This window comes from Littorina saxatilis, linkage group LG9 (assembly GCF_037325665.1).
Source record: "Littorina saxatilis isolate snail1 linkage group LG9, US_GU_Lsax_2.0, whole genome shotgun sequence".
NCBI lineage: Eukaryota > Metazoa > Mollusca > Gastropoda > Littorinimorpha > Littorinidae > Littorina > Littorina saxatilis.
Window position 1 is genome coordinate 17,707,811 of NC_090253.1, and position 18,985 is coordinate 17,726,795.

At 39.9% G+C, this 18,985-nt stretch overlaps 2 long non-coding RNA genes across 3 annotated transcripts in view; one reads left to right on the forward strand and one right to left on the reverse strand.

The window, feature by feature from the left end:
* LOC138975505 (uncharacterized) overlaps positions 1 to 3,483 on the reverse strand; it is a 168,588-nt gene extending 165,105 nt beyond the window's left edge. The window contains exon 1 of the long non-coding RNA XR_011458663.1: positions 3,150 to 3,483. This is a non-coding gene — a long non-coding RNA (uncharacterized lncRNA). The remainder of the gene's footprint in view (positions 1 to 3,149) is intronic.
* Positions 3,484 to 9,883: 6,400 nt separating this feature from the next.
* Positions 9,884 to 11,498, forward strand: LOC138977386 (uncharacterized). 2 transcript variants are annotated; one of them, XR_011459255.1, is made up of 3 exons: positions 9,884 to 10,231; positions 10,644 to 10,757; positions 11,086 to 11,498. It is a non-coding gene; the product is annotated as an uncharacterized lncRNA (long non-coding RNA). The 2 variants fall into 2 exon arrangements; XR_011459254.1 differs by having other exon boundaries at positions 9,891 to 10,231; positions 10,644 to 10,744.
* Positions 11,499 to 18,985: the final 7,487 nt, after the last annotated feature.

Sequence of the window (18,985 nt, forward strand, 5' to 3'; positions counted from 1 at the left end):
TTATATTTGGATTAAAAACAAGCTCTGAACATTAAAAATATAAAAATTATGATCAAAATTAAATTTTCTAAATCAATTTAAAAACACTTTCATCTTATTCCTTGTTGATTCCTGATTCCAAAAACATATAGATATGATATGTTTGGATTGAAAACACGCTCAGAAAGTTAAAACGAAGAGAGGTCCAGAAAAGCATGCTATCCTTCTCAACGCAACTACTACCCCGCTCTTCTTGTCAATTTCACTGCCTTTGCCATGAGCGGTGGACTGACGATGCTACGAGTATACGGTCTTGCTGCGTTGCATTGCGTTCAGTTTCATTCTGTGAGTTCGACAGCTACTTGACTAAATGTTGTATTTTCGCCTTACGCGACTTGTTCTTTTTTTGTCCCTCTCTTATAAATAGGCGGTGAGCATCCTTCTTCATTGGTCTTTTTATATTTAGTCAAGTTTTGACTAAATATTTTAATGTAGAGGGGGGAATCGAGACGAGGGTCGTGGTGTATGTGTGTGTGTGTGTGTGTGTGTGTGTGTGTGTGTGTGTGTGTGTGTGTGTGTGTCTGTCTGTCTGTGTGTGTGTGTAGAGCGATTCAGACTAAACTACTGGACCGATCTTTATGAAATTTGACATGAGAGTTCCTGGGTATGAAATCCCCATACGTTTTTTTCATTTTTTTGATAAATGTCTTTGATGACGTCATATCCGGCTTTTCGTGAAAGTTGAGGCGGCACTGTCACGCTCTCATTTTTCAACCAAATTGGTTGAAATTTTGGTCAAGTAATCTTCGACAAAGGCCGGGGTTTGGTATTGCATTTCAGCTTGGTGGCTTAAAAACTAATGAGTGAGTTTGGTCATTAAAAATCTGAAAATTGTAAAAAAAAAAAAAAAATTTATAAAACGATCCAAATTTACCTACATCTTATTCTTTATCATTTTCTGATTCCAAAAATATATAAATATGTTATATTTGGATTAAAAACAAGCTCTGAAAATTAAATATATAAAAATTATTATCAAAATTAAATTGTCGAAATCAATTTAAAAACACCTTCATCTTATTCCTTGTCGGTTCCTGATTCCAAAAACATATAGATATGATATGTTTGGATTAAAAACACGCTCAGAAAGTTAAAACGAAGAGAGGTACAGAAAAGCGTGCTATCCTTCTTAGCGCAACTACTACCCCGCTCTTCTTGTCAATTTCACTGCCTATACCGTGAGCGGTGGACTGACGATGCTACGAGTATACGGTCTTGCTGCGTTGCATTGCGTTCAGTTTCATTTTGTGAGTTCGACAGCTACTTGACTAAATGTTGTATTTTCGCCTTACGCGACTTGTTTTTTTTAACTCCAACATAGAGGTACAGTATATAGCTATTCTGATGGACACGTGGGGGAATTCGGGGGCTGTGATTGGATGGTCTCTTCCGATCATCAAAGCAGAATGCTACGGAAGTCGGCCATTTTTGCCAATATCCAAAAGCATATTGGCAATAACAAAGACGCATGGTTCCGATTTACCCATCTGTACCACACGCTGTTTCACTGAATCGACAACAGCATACACTGACAACTTGAAATTCTTCTCGGGAATGTTTTTCAGATTTACAAATGTCGATAGCATACCCTTTTATGCTAACTTCCGCTTGAAACAGGAATAACCAATTATTTTCTGTCCCTAAACACCACAAAATGCCCAAAGTCGAAAGATGTAGTACAAACAGGGGAGTAAAACGGAACAGCCGTTTTTGTGTGCCTGTGTGAGCTCAGTTTCCAACTGACACAAACTTTCGCATTCGGCTTTTCTTATCTCGTAACTCCACACTAAATACCCCACTTCCTCTCTGAAGTATTGATGTACAACCTATGGCACTAACATTCATGTAGTCGTTTATAACTGAGGTTGAAAAATTCGCTTCATGACGAGACAAGCATAAATGCCATTCACCCAAACTGAAAACTTCGCTGCCGTCTGCTCGCGTTGTACGGATTAGCTGTTCTCTTCTCCTCCCCCTTGTTGCATCATAGTTCTTCAGTTGTTTCGATCTAGTTTTCCGTTTATGTTGTGTTTTGGTCTTCATAAGTAGTCTTGTTCAAAATAAAAAAAACCCTCCTTTTTGTTGTATACGAATGAACTAATAAAAAGCTGTTTAACAGCTGTGTTGTCAAATCGAGTTTTTTGTCCAAAGTCAGTGTGGCGCTTCACGTCGCGATATAACCTTCGTGGTTGAAAACGACGTTAAACACCAAATAAAGAAAGAAAGTGTGGCGCCTGCGCAAAACTAATGCGCATAAGAAACGGCGTCTGCTATCAAAACCTGAGATCAACGCATCGACGCAAAAACTGTCATTTTGTAAGTTTGGAACAACAAATCAAGGTCAGAACAGCTATATAATCGTAATTGTATTTTCAGCGTAGCAATATGGTCCGATATTTAGACTCGAACAAGTATAATGCGACTCGTGTTGGACTCGTCGGCATTATACTTGTCTCGTCTAAATATCGGACCCTATTGCTACGCTGAAAACACAATAGCTGTTAATATTACACTCATGAAACATGGACATTTTCTCTTTACAATGGAAATACTACCTTATGTATCGATTGGACATTGGATTTCCCTTCTTTGAGCCATGTGACGTCAGAGGCCTATAAAACGTCATATTTGGGCGTTTCAGGTTGACCGAAACTTTAAAGGAACTACAAAACACACGTCATGTGTTTGATTGCAAGAGTGTGTGCTGTTCAATGTCAAAACAACAACAAAGTCAGTACATGTGTGTTTTGTAGTTCCTTTGAAGTTTCGGTCAACCTGAAACGCCCAAATATGAAGCTTATGTGTTTGATTGCATGTGTGTGTGTGTGTGTGCTCGTTCAATCGTCAAAACAACAACAAAGTCATAGTACCTGAAAGGAATTCGATCGGTACATAAATGTTATTTGCGTTTTTGACCAAAATATGACATTTTACACAGATCTCGACAGTCATTGTTCACCTCGACCGCTAGCGCGGTCTCGGAGAACAATGACTGTCTCAATCTGTGTAAAATGTCATATTTTGGTCAAAAACGCAAATAACGTATAATATACAAATCAATTTTTCTACTTAATATGTGACCCTCCACCACGAAATGAGTCGCATGTCACCTCGCGCGGTTCTGCGCTAGGCTTAATATAAGTCCGGGGGGTGCCTGGTAACAGTGTGAAGGTCACCTTAGTCACAGGCTTATAACTCAAACAGTTTTCGCTCTTTTCTAAAACGGGTTTCACCACTGGATAGAGTATAAAAAACTCTTTATGAAAATGTGAAAATATGAACATCATGCAAAGGTGACATGCGACTCATTCCGTGGTGGAGGGTCACATATTTGAAACTCAAAAATTACAAACACTGATCCCCGACAAGTTGTCTTTCTAAAAATACTAACACACATTTTCCCAATTAATATTACGTGATTTACAAAATTTCTCATCTTTTTACAACAACTTGCATGTCTTAATAACCTAACATTGACATTATTTCAGACGTTTTTGAAGCTAGAGCTTTAAAACTTTGCACACTTAAAGGGTTTGATAATCTGCCAACATGACCCTAGTTTGGTTTACTCCCGTCACATTTTTGGGTCACAGAGGGGTCATGTTCGTGACAACGTTACGTTGATATTTTCTCAGTTATGTTGGGAGCATACCCAATAAACATGCCAGAACTGGGCCATTTCTGGTTTTTTGCTGGCAAGTTTGACAAAGCTGGCCATAAAAAAAACAATACTGGGCCAATCATGGTTTGCCAACAAAGGCCCAGTTATGGCTTGCCCTTACTGGACCATCTATGGCATTCCAGTAATACTGTCGGCCAGTAAAATTCCTTAGTTGGCCCATTGTTGGCACGCCATTGATGGCCCAGAGCTGGTTTGCCTGCATTGGGCCATTTGTGGCGTTTTGCTGGCAAAAGCCAACTTGCACAATACCCCGCTTGGATAGCTCTCCGGTGCGAAAGATAATAATAATAATAATAATAATAATAATAATAATAATAATAATAATAAATGAGCATTTATACAGCGCAACATCATAACTTTACAATTATGCTCTTTGCGCTTGACACATTTAAAATTAAAAACACAGTTATACAAGCATGTACATCTACATTCATAGTCAACAACGCTTAATTAAAAGCATACACCATCACACATACATTACAAAAGATTCTTCCACTAACTAAGTTAACTTAGATAAGGAAGGTTCACTTCCCTGCGGGCACATTTTTTGCTCTCAAGAGTTATCGTTCCTTTCATACACTACAATCACTGATCTAAACAATGGCTACCGAACAGCAGAATTTTCATGCGATTGCAAGTACCAGAGTTGCAAAAATACCTCAAAGAAAGAAAAATACAATATTCAGGATACAAGAAATCGAAGCTGATAAAGTTATTGAACAGACAACGGAGTACCGGGATGGCACGTCATTTTGACGTCGAAGAGAATTCAGCCATCGCTTCACAAGCGCTGGTGTTCTCTGGCTTGTGTTAAAAAAAACAACTCGATCGGCTTTCCTTTGTGTACGGGCCATGCTTGGGTACTTTGAACGAACTTTAGGATTATTCTTGCGGCTAACATTGCTGCAGCCCACTGCTGCACAGTGCAAATTCACCCTTTTCAAGGCGAAGTGTCTGCACTGAAACGCAACCTCTCACAGACCAGTCCTATCAAAACATGCCCGCAGTTTGAGGCAGATCTCGCAAGACCACGCAAGGTATTGCAGATTTATCGCGCGACTTCGCGGCGCTGGCCGATAGGGTAAGTCGCCTATTCTATGTGTTTTTTGGCTGATTGCTGGGTTTTAGCATTCTGATAATCATCGCTCCCCGGCTATCGCCAGTTTCTCTCTGACAGCATGCTAAATTATTGCGCGAATCTATTAAAACAAGAATACAGAGTTATCTCCCATATGTTTTTCGCGAGCACTGATCTAAATTTGAGATCAGTGTTCGCGAGACGAAAATGATTGCAGATTGGCCGATTTCGACAGTGATCTCCGTTCTGTTCTTCACAGTTATGATAAAGACATCGTTCTAAGGTCAAAACAAGTCGAAATTTTGAGACTGCTGTCGGAAGGAGACCGTGATATATGGTTGCATCACTCTTAACTGGTTACAGAAAAAATCGTCTGCACCGGCGCGCACCGAAGCCAAAGTTGATTATCACGTGACACTTTAGAGTTGTTTGCACAGTATATACATCCGCAAAAGATAGCTCGCTTGAAACTGTCTTACATATCAATTCCTTTGTAATTTAAAAATTACACAACACCATGAAAAATCATTATCGACGATCGCGAATCTGCTTATATCCATGACACATTACGAAAAGATCTACATATGTAAAAAATCGATTTCCTCTCCAGAGAAGGAAAACCAATAGTGGGGCTCGTATGTTGCAAACGCACTAATCAATCATTCACATCTTGCAACAAACATCATGCTTTGTGATATTGTTCCTTATGATTATTTAAGGGGTTTCAGATACAGAGCCACTTCAGGAATCTGTTTTTATATTTAGTCAAGTTTTGACTAAATATTTTAACATCGAGGGGGAATCGAAACGAGGGTCGTGGTGTATGTGCGTGTGTGTGTGTGTGTCTGTCTGTCTGTGTGTGTGTGTGTGTGTGTGTGTGTGTAGAGCGATTCAGACTAAACTACTGGACCGATCTTTATGAAATTTTACATGAGAGTTCCTGGGTATGAAATCCCCGAACGTTTTTTTCATTTTTTTGATAAATGTCTTTGATGACGTCATATCCGGCTTTTCGTGAAAGTTGAGGCGGCACTGTCACGCCCTCATTTTTCAACCAAATTGGTTGCAATTTTGGTCAAGTAATTTTCGACGAAGCCCGGACTTCGGTATTGCATTTCAGCTTGGTGGCTTAAAAATTAATTGATGACTTTGGTCATTAAAAATCTGAAAATTGTAAAAAAAATAAAAATTTATAAAACGATCCCAATTTACGTTTATCTTATTCTCCATCATTTGCTGATTCCAAAAACATATAAATATGTTATATTTGGATTAAAAACAAGCTCTGAAAATTAAATATATAAAAATTATTATCAAAATTAAATTGTCGAAATCAACTTAAAAACACTTTCATCTTATTCCTTGTCGGTTCCTGATTCCAAAAACATATAGATATGATATGTTTGGATTAAAAACACGCTCAGAAAGTTAAAACAAAGAGAGGTACAGAAAAGCGTGCTATCCTTCTTAGCGCAACTACTACCCCGCTCTTCTTGTCAATTTCACTGCCTTTGCCATGAGCGGTGGACTGACGATGCTACGAGTATACGGTCTTGCTGAAAAATCGCATTGCGTTCAGTTTCATTCTGTGAGTTCGACAGCTACTTGACTAAATGTTGTATTTTCGCCTTACGCGACTTGTTTTGTTTTTGATAGTGAATAAAAGGCTGCATTTACAGCAGACGAAGTTGGTACCAAAAGCGCTCAGCAGCAAATATTCCCAACTCGGCAAATGTAAAATTCAATAGTTAACCATGCACCAGAAGTTGTCTGCTGATAACACTGACGTGCATAAAACAAATACTCTTATGGGTATTTTTGTGTTCTGGTATTTAATTTGATCGTTTTTAGAATTTTATATATCCGCAGCATAAAAATTCAAGATGGCGGCCTCCGCAACATTGGGTGTTTTGATTTGAGCGAAAACAACGTTTCGGAAGGTAAGTTTTCAAGAATACGCATTCATTCACCAATGTCACATCATTTTAATGTTTAATTCTCCCCTGGGGTCTGTTATTCATCAGGTGAAACGCTGAAATGCAGAGACTTTGTTTAATCTTGCAATAGCTCATTAGCTGGATTGTGATACTAATACAGATCTAGATCTATCTGTTGATACAAGTAAGGAAATCATGATCGCCACGCTGGTGATTTTAATCTGATTAAACGAACTTTGAATAAAAGGCGAGGAGAAAGACATTGTTCATGGCATGATAATTAGTCCTGCCTACGTTAAGGACTTCCATAAGTCTCTAAACGGCTGAGGTGGGGAGGGGTAGAGTAAATAACTGAGTGAGGGTAGGCCAAATAGTAGGATGACCAGCTGGAGATAAAAACACTCCACTCCCCATGTCTTTACAGTGCTGTGATCAAACTTTCAAAGACGGTAGGTAACAAACTGTATGCTTGCTAATCAAATGAGATAAGTGGTTTTGAAAAATGAAGAGGTACCGCTCTTTGAGTTTTACAATTTTGGTTTGTTGCTTGTTTCTCATCCTTTTTGCTTATTATTTTTAAGTTGACCGTGCATTGGTGTGAATTTTATTTTTACAGGATATATATACAAGAGTTACACCACATGCCGTTTCCTGGGAACAAGCGTTCTGCGTGAATATAGTATGAGCAATTATACCGGTGCCACAGGAGCTGATTTCACTAGTACTATCAAGGTTTGTTACCTAATACATCATGTCTAGCTTAACAGTAAGCTGTTTTTATTTTCATTAATTGGAACAAGTTTGCACATAATTTGTAAGCGACCTCTGTGAATTTGGTGGGTTTACCGAACCCTCACTATGGTCAACATTCTGTTAGCGACTGTTTAAAGCGAATAAATGTAGCGGTCAGAAAGATTCCAGAATCAGTTGGGTCACTGGAAACTGTTTTTTTTTAAAACCTGAAACAGTAAGAATTATACGAATTCATGAAATAAAATTGTCTTTCATTTTGGTCTGTTGTGTGAAGGCTTGCTACCCCGGCTTTGACCGACTCTCTGAGATAGTAAACATTATTCAAATACATTCAAATAAAAATGTCACTTTTCATCTTTTGTGTGAAGGGTACCACAGGCTGATTTCCTGCACCATGGATGTAGAGGAGGCCAGACAGTCTGCTTCTCATTCCAGCTGTGTTGCGGGTTTTTTCTGCTCGTGAAGTGTATCGCCACATTGCCAAAGCCATTTTGCATAGCCTTACAGGCTGTGACACTATGTCGTTCTTCAATGGTATTGGGGAAACAGAAGGCTTGGGAAGTATGGCAAGCATTTGAAGACGTCACTCAAACTTTCTTCAGGTTGTCTGCTCCTCTTTGTAAGCTGAGTACCACTGACAGGGCAGCACAAGAGCTTTTTGGTGTACATCTGTAGGACAAAACCAGCAACGTACTGGGTGTGAACAGTGAAAAGAGCTGCCAAATTGACCATAATCCCCTTACAAGTGAGGTGCTGCTGCAGGACATGAGATTGAGAAGAGCCATCTACCTATTAGACTACCCAACTCTGTGGGCTGGCAATTCAAGGCTGGAAAGTGGGAGTCATTCTGGACGAGCTTTCAAGAGGTATCCAGCGTGTGCTGAGAACTCATGAAGTGTGCCTGCAAGAAGAGCTGTACAACAAAACGCTGCAAATGCAGCAAAGAAGGACTGCAGAGCACTGCTCTCTGCAAATCTGCTTGCATGCCTGTGAAAACTGTCAGCATCTAAACTGTGCAAAAATATGATTGCACCCATTTTCATACCCCAACTCAAACATTTATTCCTGTGTCGTTGTATTCAAACTTTCTATGCCATTAAAGGGTCGCATCTTCGCTATCTGGCACATTTTTTTTTACAAAAGAAGATGTATTTACAGGGGTCACTTGAACGCCGTAAAAATAAGGATACCCTTGACGTGACAAAGAGATGTGACAAAAACTTAGGGTACCTTTTAAAAAGCCGACGACAATTCCTGAGGCACAACTGGGTCACTGTTGTATACGAAGAGAAAGTCAACTTGATTATCCATCCAGAACAGGTTGTTTTATTTCGCCATCTTGCATATTTCTAGTGTTGTGCCATTGTTCCTACTGATGTATGTGTCGATCTCACGGATGAGATGTTTATATGTGTTAAATTTGAGGGATACCCAAGTCAACTAAAATCCATGTATTTTAGCAATGACCAAGTGGGTTGCGTTGAAACTTTCAGAAATGTGTGTCTACACACGAGGCGTAGTTCAACCGTTTGAGTACACTTTCGAATCTTCCCGAAATAATATTTTAAAAACTGCCACAGGTTTGTTGACTGACATCCCACATATTTTTGACTTCGCATGTATATATGACAGATGGTTGTTTCAAGTACTGCCAAAGTTTCTTTTGAGTATGGCCACTTGCCGGAATGTGCTAGTTGTGTAAACACATGAGAACAAACAACGTTTTCAAAATACAGCAATTATGAATTTTAGTCGACTTTTGAGTTGATACATTACATTTTTATCAGTTTTATTTTGGGGGTACCCTTATTTGGGCGGCGGTCAAATAACCCATGTAAAGGCCACCTTTTATCTTAAAAGTGTTCCAGATAGCCAAGTTGAGTGCCCTCAATAGCATACATTGAATACAATGGTACAGGAATGAATGTTTTCGTTTTGGTATGAAAATTGGTGCAATATGTTTATTTTTGCACAGTTTAGGCAATCCACACATTCTTCAACCCTGCCACCCACACCGTCCAATCATTCTCTGCACCAACAATACATGTATTGTTTTGTTTAAAAATGTTTTTGTGTTAGTTTCTATTGCACGAGAATGTCTTGTAGCATCAAAAATGCCTAAATACCCTTTTCATTGGCGGCCATTTTGAAAATTGTTAAAAAAACTACTGATTTCTTTTTTTTTCACGGTGGCTCTGTATCAGGTTTTGTTAAGCAAAAGCAAATGTCCATTTACTCCAAATTTTCTGTTAATCACATGAAATGAAATATGCCTAACATACCCAACCGTTTACACTGGCGGCCATTTTGAATTTTTAAAATAAAACTACTAATTTTTTTATTTTTCGCGGTGGCTCTGTATCAGGTTTTGTTAAGCACATAAAACTCTTCATTTTTGCAAAATTTGGTGTTTGTTGCATGATTTGAATGATTCCTGTCAGGGATAGAATGAGACCCGAAGGGAAGTAACTCATTTTTGACCTGAGTTCAGGATGGGGTTTTAGAAGTAAGAAGATTTGCGACAGCACAGCGGTATGACTTTCTCGAGTGGAGTGACGTAATCTACAAACAAATGTCGAAACAGCTTGACGTCACTCGTGATGATGACGCATTGTCAATTAATAATCCGGCCCGCGGTGGTTCTGCAGATGTCCGCTTATTTGTTTTGCATTCAAGGAATTTCCAAAGCACCTTCTTCGATGGCAGTACGCGTCCGATCTCCTCCGGCTAGAAGCAAGCATGGTGAGTTTCACAAGCAGTTGTGAGAGCAGATCGTCGCAACGGCGCTAGTATCTTCTTGTTCTTCTCCTCCGTTGTCGGTCTTCTTTTCACCTTTCTTCTGCTGGACGTTTGAGTCAGTTCGCAAAATATAATAGATTATAAGAAGTCGTCCTCTCTGTAAGAATGCCTCTGCGCGTGTACCGTGTGTGTGTGTGTGTGTGTGTATGCGTGCGTGCGTGCTTGCTTGCGTGTGAATGTGTGTGTGTAGGTGGGTGTGTGTGTGTGTGTGTCTTTTTCATTTCTTCGTGTGATTGGGTTTGTTTTGTCTCTGTCAAAGGAAAAGCACCATGGGCATAAACACCATATTTGTAACCAAACAAATTGCATCTTGTGAATGTTGACATTGAGTAGGCTATGTGTCTATTCACTCCAGGACTAGGATTTGTGCAAGTGTCTGACTGCCCAACCGGATAAGATGCAGCGCGCCTGGGTCTCAGTTCCTGAGAGAAACGCAGGAGAGCTGTCCGAGACAACGTAAGTTTCGCAGGTAAGATCAAAATACATATTCCTGTTGACCCCTTTTTTCTGCTTGGCGTTTGAGTCAGTTCGTAAAATATAATAGATTATAAGAAGTCGTCCTCTCTGTGAGAATGCCTCTGTGCGTGCGTGTGTGTGTGTGTGTGTGCGTGTGTTCGTGTGTGCGTGCGTGCGTGCGTGCGAGTGCTGGTTTGCTTGCATGCGTGCATGCATGTGTGTGTGTGTGTGTGTGTGTGTGTGTGTGTGTGTGTGTGTGTGTGTGTGTGTGTGTGTGTGATATGGCGTTCAACGGAATGATGAATTAAAACCAACAAAACTCGATTGCTTTCATGTTTCAGAAGGTGAGCGGCAGAAGGACTTGAGAGTTTCAATGGCTTCACAAATAGACTTACCGTAGGCTCCGACGTCAGGACAAAGAAAAGAAGCGTTATTTCAACGTTGCGGATGCGAACAGAGAAATGACAGAATCAAGACAATCCTACGGAAGTTTACTGGGAAGTGAACAAGAAACATTCCTGCCTTTGGTCATCATGTCTCGAGTGTGAAATTCGGAACGCTAAATAAAATAAAACAGTGAGCAACTGAAAACAAAGCGTACGTTTCTGTAATGCTTCGAGAATGAGTCGTTGCTGTTCGGAAGCTTTACATTTGTTTTTTAATCTATATTACTGTATTGTTGTTGTGCCCGCTATAACTGCGTTTGATGACGATATTCTGTCAAAACCACTGCCTTTTCTTGCCAGATAAGTTACACGACAAATGTAATCAGCATTTCAATTGCATTTTACTGATGAATTTGACAAGTATGCATATATGTATTGCTAATGTACAGCTTGACGGCATTGACCTGTGTTTTTCTTGCGCACGTTTTGCCGCCAGCATGGGTTGAAAAGTCCATAGATGTGCTGTATTTTGTCATTATTATTACATTCACAGTAAAAAAAAATGACAAAACAAAGCATATTTATAGACTTTCAACAACCATCTATGGGCTAACATTTACTGTGCAGATAGAGAACATGAATAGAGCCGTCATTCTACCAGAATCAGTGGTATTGGTATATTTATTATAACTTATTGGCATTTTGCTGGCACTGGTAATGGCAGAAATATGGCATTTTGCTGGGCCACAACTGGCGCGGTAATTTCAGCAGGTAAAGGGCCAATAACGAAAAATATATGGGAAAATGCGGGGTTTTATATGGACCTAAAAACCGGAAAATGCGGGCAAAATGCTGGATAAATGCTGGATAAATGCTGGCAATTTTTTTTTTATGGCAGGCCATCAAATAAGCCATCACATAAATGATGGCTTTTTGCTGGCAAAATTCTGTTTTTTTGATGGCAAGCCATCAAATAAATGATGGCTTTTTGCTGGCAAAATTCTGTTTTTTTATGGCAAGCCATCAATAAGCCAGCAAAACAATGATGGCTTTTTGCTGGCACATTTCTGGCTTGCCATTGATGGCCCATCAATTTGCCAATGTGCATACGGGTAATATGTCAGCATTGGGCCATCAATGTGCCATTGATCGCAGTAGTTCTAGCAACTGGCATTGTCATCAAAAAGCCATCAATGGCCCAGTTCTGGCATGTTTATTGGGATAAGCCTCCAAATTTCACAAAATGTTTGGTGTTGATAATCAGCAGACATGACTAAAATGAAAATGTTTGCTGGAGAAGCTTTTCACCCCTGAAATATTCACTGAGCTACATGTATCAAGAAAACAAGTGGCGAAGCCTTCAAGGCTCCCGTAAGAAATCGACAAACAGTAACACAAGCTCAAATCACTCCGTCACACGCACATGCACACGCATACACACACCACACACACACACCACACACTCAGAGTTAAAACTAACGCATCATATTTACTCCATGTATAATTTTTAAAAGAAGTCAAACAGATAAAATGACTGTGTATTTGTTGTTGGTGTAGTTGTCCCTGAAGGAGATCTTGTGCAATCCTCTCTCTCACACACACACACACACTTTTAAACTGCATCAGCATAATTATCATGGCAAAGCTTATCTACAATCATTAACTTACTCTAGAGCTTGCGTATCAAGATATTTTATTCTTGGAATTGTCATACGACTAAGATTTAAAGATATGGGCGTCACGATGGTCACACTCAGACAGGTTCACATGAGGTTATTTGCCCTGGTCCTCGCACTCCGAAGTCTCTGATATTGTTCAGTGACACATTGTCCTGCTGGCAACCAGCTCCACGTGCTTGGGCATGAACGGTCACCAAGAAGACCATTATCTCTCATATACTGGCTGTGTGAAAGCTATTAAGGTCAATGACAGAAAAACCGTGTACTTCCTCACTGCAGCCCTGGGAATTTGTTTAATCCTGTCCCACTCAATTATCGGAATGTTCCTGTACACTATGTCTTTGTATCAGAGAGTTGTAAAGTTCATTTGTAAGGACGTGCTTTCCTGAAACAAATGAAGAGTTGGATTACAACGCTGCAGTGTTCTCTGCCCTGGATTGTAGCTTGCCCGTCGTAAATCAGCAGTAGATCTGCGGGTGCTGTGTTCATTTGGAAATCTACCATCAGCTTATCTGTCTTTTGCACTGCAGACACTAAGCAATAGGTACCTGCCATGTGGTCACTTTTTCCACTGCTGTCCTCAGTCATATACTTTTCATCAAGACTTGTCACCATGCCGAGTGGATCTAAATTCAGAAGTCGTCATACATGTGGCTGAGGCATATTTGACATAGCGTCGATCTTGTTGTAGCTTATCCTCCTTTCTGAAACAAAAGGCAAAATACGATTAGTTGTGATGACTACAACCTAAACAAATAAAAACAGTGTTTTGATACTGATTAGTCGGGTTATACAAGCTACTTTACCTATGCAGCATGCATGGGAATCCTACATTATGCGAAACATGTCAACTGACTGCAGCAGCCTGAATCTTAAAATAATTCTGACGGTCGACACAGTCAACACACTATTCACAGTCCATTTTAAGGAGCAACTGAGGTACTCTCCAGTGGTGGATTTAGGAGGGGGCGGGGAAGGGGGCCCGGACCCCCCCTATAGGGAAAGAGAGAGAGATTCAAGGGGGGGGGGGGGAGGGGGGTCATGCACCCGACCCACCCTGGCATTTTCGGGCGCTTTGCACCTTCAATTCAGGCGCTTCGCGCCTTCAAGTTCGTGAAAAACAGTTTGGGTGTGCCCCCCTTTCCTGGATCCACCCTTGCTATCTGATGGTCTTGTTTGAATGATAACGATCAACTCAGAAGGAAGAAATCAACAGAGGAAAAAATAAACCATTAACATTAACCGCTGAAAAATACAGAATCACATGTGCCATTATGTAGAACACAATTCCACAGCAAGCTTTCTTTGGACGACTGTCGTTGTCTCAAAACTCGCATTCTACCTGCTGTCCAACAGAAGCTAATCTTACGTTGTGCTGCCTTGAAAAAAAATGCCAACAAAGCCAAGGAAGCTGTTGCAAGGTGAGTTTACCAAACGTTACGGACATTGACGAATCGTGATAAGCTTAGTGCGTAAACAGCAAATAGTACAATCAAAGAGAGGAGTCTGGAATGAAACGCGATACAGATCTAGGTAGATCTAGCATTCACAAATTGTCTGTAGAAAGGCACCACATTTTACAGACAGAACCATGACAGAGCATGTTTTGAAACTGAGGCAAAATCGTAATAATTTTGACTTTGAGAACAGATTCATCCCGTTTCCTTATATCTGCATGTTCAAGTAAATAGTAGACAGTTTTATACGGGCAGAGTAAACTTGAGACTCTACTGCAAGTCTTGAAATTCACATAAATCGAACCAAGAACAAAGACATCCAAACATTACAGGCAGTTTAGATCAACTAATTTCACTGGAGGTGACTGCCTAGCACTGTTTTTCATATCCGTGTCTGCTGAAATAGAAAGAAATTCAACAAAACGAATGATCAGTAAGCTTATGTGACACGCTTTATGAGTGGGAGACACTAGATCTGTCTGTACAAGTTTACATTGTTACTGGGGACACGACTGCCAGATCGACACTGCGCTTTCGACAGCTGATCTTCCCTGCGCAGACACTGGAAACACGCTGTGCAGATCGAACTGTTGGAAATCTCCTTTGGCTTTGGTATCTTCTTTATCTATTTTTCTTGAGCTAAGAAATCGAACAATGTGAAATCGTCTTCCCCGAATCGGCGAATGCAGAGGTGAGAACTGGAAAGTGAGTCTATACCACAATTCTTCACGCGACCTGACCTGATCTTGACCCCTGACCTGGTCTACATACCACACACGACAGAAACCAGTCACCTGCTTTTACCCGCCCAAAACCCCCCACCACCCGTTTTCTTTGGATACACACTTTAACTACATACGTGCCGACGAAATGTTGATCATTGCTTCAATACTCTGAAGCTGTTGCTTGGATAATAACTAGGTAAAATTAATATTTCGGTGTTTAGTCAAATGTTAAAGTTTCGACCACACACACACACACACACACACACACACATGTATACACACGCACAGACAGACAAAAGTTAGCATCGCATAGGCTACACTTACGTGAGCCAATAAGTGTCGAGTTCATCAAGCTTAAAGTGTAACTAAACAAGCAAAAAGGAAAAAAATCGTTCAGCAACCTTTACACTTTGATATGAAAAAGGGCCTCAAATGCGGGGCCGCTATTGCGCGAATCTTTAGGGTTAGGGTTAGGGTTAGGGTTAGATTCGCGCAATAGCGGCCCAGCCCCTCAAATACTGTCGAACTGCGAAAAAACCACATTTTTTTCTCTCACTCTGACACTGTTTAACGGACATGTGAAGTGCGCGCCAGGAACGACAATCTTCTTAGTTTACCTGATTAATGCCCTTAATTTTTGGTTCTGGTACTTTCAGTTCCGGCTGTTGTCATCAATCTACCAAAATAAAAGATCAAACGGAGTTTTCGATTTTTATTTCATGGTTCAGAAAAATATTGCTTATTTTCTGAAGTCAATCGTTTTAGCGAATCTTTCTTTGATTCTTAAAAGTCATTTCAGATTTTTGAAAAATAGTTAACGGTTAGTAATTACCAATATATCGTAAACAAATATATCGATAGGTTTTGGTAAGAAGACGCAGGTACGATGAATGTGGTACCAGTATTTTTGTGGTAAGTAAGGATGCATTTCTTTGCTGTAAGCACATTTACAATGCACATTTCATCTGTTTAGCAACATAAACGAAAGCATGATACAGTGCCGCTTGTTTGTGGTCTATCTTTTCGCGGCAGATGCGTAACAATTAGGGTCTCAGTTGGAAAAAGCTGCTCGGAACCAGAGCAGATTTGAGATTTGGCTTGGGTTCTTTGAGTGTGAATGATCGACGAGTGGCTTGACATTTTTAACAAATCATTACTGTAGCCTACTTGAAACCATCATCTGTTTCTGAATTTGTCATCAGTTATGATTGAGCAGTCTCATAGGAATCTTCCATAAAATGTTATACCGAAAAAGGGCAGACGATTCTGAATCACACAGGCTGCTGTACAAAATCAGATCTAAAACGATATTTTGAACTGCGACGTCTGCGTAAATGCCCTGTAACAAAATACCTTGTCCTGGTCATGTGTATACACATCAGCTTCTATTGGGAAGATCAGTATTTTATATTAATCACAAATGCAAGATTAGAAATAGTTCTGAAGATCGCCTTTGATTTCAGTTTCAGCGGCAAACTAGCAGATCTGTCCAAACCGGCATCGTTTCATGGTTGAAACTTGAATAATCCCAAATAGATCTGAGTGGGGGTAAGTTTTATAGTATTTAAATTTTTTACGGCAGTTTTATTTAAAGATAGTGTTGTGGATGTCTCTGGTGAAGACTACAGTTATATGAATTTTTTGTTGTAATATTAAAATGATTGTTATTTATTTACACAATTGAATAATTTGTATTTATTTGTTTGCAGATGACGGCATACTGAGGGCTCCAAGAACACACGCCTGCTGGCATTTTGTGTCTTTTCTGAAGACGTCGAGGCAAGCGGAAGTCACGGTCCTGGCCACACACACACAATGACATGAACAAGAAATGATATTTTTTCATGGGCATATCCAGTATTAAAACTTTATTACCATGCAAACGCAACGATTAGAATTTAGAGAAGGTCCTCGGTCACACACACACACACACACACACTGGGCGGATCCGGAGGGGGGTTCCGGGGTTTCCGGACCACTTAGGAGCCGGCCTTTGTATTCTAAGTGACGATTTTGGAAAGAAGTTGGCTAATTAGTTTGCTCAGGTTGCGCCAGATCGATCAATTGTCCTTGTTGTGATTCAAATTTTTCTTCTTAATATGTTTACTTTTTTGGAAGGTGTGTTAGGGGATGTTTCTTGGCTGATTGATCCATTTTCCTTGTTTTTATCAACATTTGTCGGACCCCCCCCCCCCCAAGGAGGTTGAACGCTTCGCGTCTTCAACTAAACGCTTCGCGTCGTCAAATTGTCACTAAAAGAAATTTGGAAACTCCCCCTTAAAAATGATGTGATCCGCCCCTGCACACACACAAACACACACAAATAGGGAAGTAATAAATGGATACAGTTTTTCTCTAAATCAGATGTGGTCGTAGAACAGGCACTGTGAACAAAACCTAGCATGATATACCACTTGTGTGATGTTTCAGTCAATATCTTTATTTTCCTTTCAGAAATACATTGGCGTTTTGAATGTCAAGGGAAGTGATACAAATGCTGCAGCGGGCTATCAAGAACGCGAAGGCAAACAAGGTAAATACCTACTTCTGACATTAGTTTACTTATTAACTCTTTGAGTCTTTCTATACTGGCCATTATCTCCCCAGTCTCTCCCCAGAAACTGGCCATTTGCATGGGTTTGCAAAAAAATTCTCAAAAATAAACAAAACAAGATGCAGCCTTCAAACTCATAGGTTTTATTGTGAATATATTGCTAAAACATATGCCAAAGTTTGGTTTCATTGTTGTGAAAAAAAATAAAAATATGATGTCCAGAATTTATGGGTATATTTTACGCAATACGAAAAAGGGGGTATGTATTTTGACTTAGAAGCATTTTTTCTTATGAAGGCTCTGTTTGCAACAAAACTGTTTCGGTTTACTTGTATGAAGATTGTGCTAACACAAAAACATAACAAATACCAACTGATTTTCCATTTGGTGGTCATGTAAGCATTGTGAACATGTCCGAAAAATCGGATCACACACCATGTGGTCGACATGCAGACCTGAACGGCCAGTGTATGGTGGCAGAGTTGGAAAATAGGAAAAGTCTTGATGCCAATCCTTCATCAAAAACCGAAGAAAATCGTCATTGTAATAAGTTTGCTTTATTCTAAATCAAACGACTAGGATAGATGACAGACACAACGACAAACACATTCAATTCTATGTAAAACATACACAATGCGCACGTTAACAAGCTGGCCATAACAATGTGCCCATCGTGCATGAAGTGTGGCTTTGGTCGGATCAGTAGCCGTGCTTTGTCTGCGATGATAAACATGAAATGTTGTTAAAGCGACGATTTAGCAATGTTCTTGTCACGACATCTCGCCATATAACAGTTTTTTCCCTCCTGATTCTGAGAAGAAGCTGTTTAATTGTGATATCAGGCCTAGGAACCCCTGATTTTCACTTGGAGCATTCTCAAAGAAACTTAGCGTATGTTAAGAAAAATGAGTGTACTCCACACTTTGTCTTTTGTTGTTCGTTGTCGTTGCATGTCTACCGTTCCACAGCCACCTACTATAAGTGCAAGTGTTAAATGACGTATTTCCACAAAAGACTGCTTGCAGAGAATCATGTGATGCCAATGACAGGTAAGGACATGTGGTAATACATACTACGTTTTGGAACCAGGGAAAATGCAGCACAAATTATTTATCAACCAAATTGATTGACTTGTGCACCATGACAACAGTTTTCTTTGATCCATGAAAGGTCTTTTGCCAGAAAAATTGCTCTGAACATCAAGTACCCTGCAAGTTGTCACACATTTACATTATTGAAATAAAAAGAAAACACACCAGTAACCAGGTTAGGTACGTTAATATCTATAATCAATATCTCGGCACGTTACTGCCTTCTTCGGGATGGTAAGCTGAACATTATTGAACAAAATAATCGGTTTAGATTGTATACTTTGATTCCTGAACGAAGAAGCAGAGGTACTGCATACAACTAGGACTGTAATATCAGCTTTTGCCTGAA